Raw genomic sequence first — 3,405 nt, forward strand, 5'->3', positions numbered from 1 at the left:
AAAACATCGAAAGAAACAAAGGTTTTCCACATAGTCATTCGGGTGCCTCCACGAGGGTCTTTTCGTAAGGGTTGAGGTTGTGAAGTCTTTTCGACACGCGTAAATGTTTTTTTTCTTCCATATTTTAAGCTTAGGACAATCTTTAGTGGATATGGTATGATACTAAAACGAGAAAACAACTTTTCAGATCGAGTTAACGACCCTGTCCCAATGGGCAAAAAAGTTCCTATGTTAACACCTATGGATTTTGGGTGAAAAATGGCCCGGAAGCGAAAGTGAAAAAAATTCGTATTTTAACCATTTATATGTGTAAGACTCTTAAACTTGAGCGTTTCCTTACAGATTCGTCGAAAAACATCGAAAGAAACAAAGGTTTTCCACATAGTCATTCGGGTGCCTCCACGAAGGTCTTTTCGTAAGGGTTGAGGTTGTGAAGTCTTTTCGACACGAGTAAATGTTTTTTTTCTTCCATATTTTAAGCTTAGGACAATCTTTAGTGGATATGGTATGATACTAAAACGAGAAAACAACTTTTCAGATCGAGTTAACGACCCTGTCCCAATGGGCCAAAAAGTTCCTATGTTAACACCAATGGATTTTGAGTGAAAAATGGCCCGGAAGCGAAAGTGAAAAAAATTCGTATTTTAACCATTTATATGTGTAAGACTCTTAAACTTGAGCGTTTCCTTACAGATTCGTCGATAAACATCGAAAGAAACAAAGGTTTTCCACATAGTCATTCGGGTGCCTCCACGAGGGTCTTTTCGTAAAGGTTGAGGTTGTGAAGTCTTTTCGACACGCGTAAATGTATTTTTTCTTCCATATTTTAAGCTTAGGACAATCTTTAGTGGATATGGTATGATACTAAAACGAGAAAACAACTTTTCAGATCGAGTTAACGACCCTGTCCCAATGGGCAAAAAAGTTCCTATGTTAACACCTATGGATTTTGAGTGAAAAATGGCCCGGAAGCGAAAGTGAAAAAAATTCGTATTTTAACCATTTATATGTGTAAGACTCTTAAACTTGAGCGTTTCCATACAGATTCGTCGAAAAACATCGAAAGAAACAAAGGTTTTCCACATAGTCATTCGGGTGCCTCCACGAGGGTCTTTTCGTAAGGGTTGAGGTTGTGAAGTCTTTTCGACACGAGTAAATGTTTTTTTTCTTCCATATTTTAAGCTTAGGACAATCTTTAGTGGATATGGTATGATACTAAAACGAGAAAACAACTTTTCAGATCGAGTTAACGACCCTGTCCCAATGGGCCAAAAAGTTCCTATGTTAACACCAATGGATTTTGAGTGAAAAATGGCCCGGAAGCGAAAGTGAAAAAAATTCGTATTTTAACCATTTATATGTGTAAGACTCTTAAACTTGAGCGTTTCCTTACAGATTCGTCGATAAACATCGAAAGAAACAAAGGTTTTCCACATAGTCATTCGGGTGCCTCCACGAGGGTCTTTTCGTAAAGGTTGAGGTTGTGAAGTCTTTTCGACACGCGTAAATGTATTTTTTCTTCCATATTTTAAGCTTAGGACAATCTTTAGTGGATATGGTATGATACTAAAACGAGAAAACAACTTTTCAGATCGAGTTAACGACCCTGTCCCAATGGGCAAAAAAGTTCCTATGTTAACACCAATGGATTTTGAGTGAAAAATGGCCCGGAAGCGAAAGTGAAAAAAATTCGTATTTTAACCATTTATATGTGTAAGACTCTTAAACTTGAGCGTTTCCTTACAGATTCGTCGAAAAACATCGAAAGAAACAATGGTTTTTCACATAGTCATTCGGGTGCCTCCACGAGGGTCTTTTCGTAAGGGTTAAGGTTGTGAAGTATTTTCGACACGAGTAAATGTTTTTTTTCTTCCATATTTTAAGCTTAGGACAATCTTTAGTGGATATGGTATGATACTAAAACGAGAAAACAACTTTTCAGATCGAGTTAACGACCCTGTCCCAATGGGCAAAAAAGTTCCTATGTTAACACCTATGGATTTTGGGTGAAAAATGGCCCGGAAGCGAAAGTGAAAAAAATTCGTATTTTAACCATTTATATGTGAAAGACTCTTAAACTTGAGCGTTAACATACAGATTCGTCGAAAAACATCGAAAGAAACAAAGGTTTTCCACATAGTCATTCGGGTGCCTCTACGAGGGTCTTTTCGTAAGGGTTGAGGTTGTAAAGTCTTTTCGACACGAGTAAATGTTTTTTTTCTTCCATATTTTAAGCTTAGGACAATCTTTAGTGGATATGGTATGATACTAAAACGAGAAAACAACTTTTCAGATCGAGTTAACGACCCTGTCCCAATGGGCAAAAAAGTTCCTATGTTAACACTAATGGATTTTGAGTGAAAAATGGCCCGGAAGCGAAAGTGAAAAAAATTCGTATTTTAACCATTTATATGTGTAAGACTCTTAAACTTGAGCGTTTCCTTACAGATTCGTCGATAAACATCGAAAGAAACAAAGGTTTTCCACATAGTCATTCGGGTGCCTCCACGAGGGTCTTTTCGTAAAGGTTGAGGTTGTGAAGTCTTTTCGACACGCGTAAATGTATTTTTTCTTCCATATTTTAAGCTTAGGACAATCTTTAGTGGATATGGTATGATACTAAAACAAGAAAACAACTTTTCAGATCGAGTTAACGACCCTGTCCCAATGGGCAAAAAAGTTCCTATGTTAACACCTATGGATTTTGAGTGAAAAATGGCCCGGAAGCGAAAGTGAAAAAAATTCGTATTTTAACCATTTATATGTGTAAGACTCTTAAACTTGAGCGTTTCCTTACAGATTCGTCGAAAAACATCGAAAGAAACAAAGGTTTTCCACATAGTCATTCGGGTGCCTCCACGAGGGTCTTTTCGTAAGGGTTAAGGTTGTGAAGTATTTTCGACACGAGTAAATGTTTTTTTTCTTCCATATTTTAAGCTTAGGACAATCTTTAGTGGATATGGTATGATACTAAAACGAGAAAATAACTTTTCAGATCGAGTTAACGACCCTGTCCCAATGGGCAAAAAAGTTCCTATGTTAACACCAATGGATTTTGGGTGAAAAATGGCCCGGAAGCGAAAGTGAAAAAAATTCGTATTTTAACCATTTATATGTGTAAGACTCTTAAACTTGAGCGTTTCCTTACAGATTCGTCGAAAAACATCGAAAGAAACAAAGGTTTTCCACATAGTCATTCGGGTGCCTCCACGAGGGTCTTTTCGTAAGGGTTGAGGTTGTGAAGTCTTTTCGACACGCGTAAATGTTTTTTTTCTTCCATATTTTAAGCTTAGGACAATCTTTAGTGGATATGGTATGATACTAAAACGAGAAAACAACTTTTCAGATCGAGTTAACGACCCTGTCCCAATGGGCAAAAAAGTTCCTATGTTAACACCTATGGAT

The sequence above is a fragment of the Cucurbita pepo genome, chromosome 7 (genome assembly GCF_057944985.1).
Source record: "Cucurbita pepo subsp. pepo isolate OVF chromosome 7, ASM5794498v1, whole genome shotgun sequence".
Taxonomy (NCBI): Eukaryota; Viridiplantae; Streptophyta; class Magnoliopsida; order Cucurbitales; family Cucurbitaceae; genus Cucurbita; species Cucurbita pepo.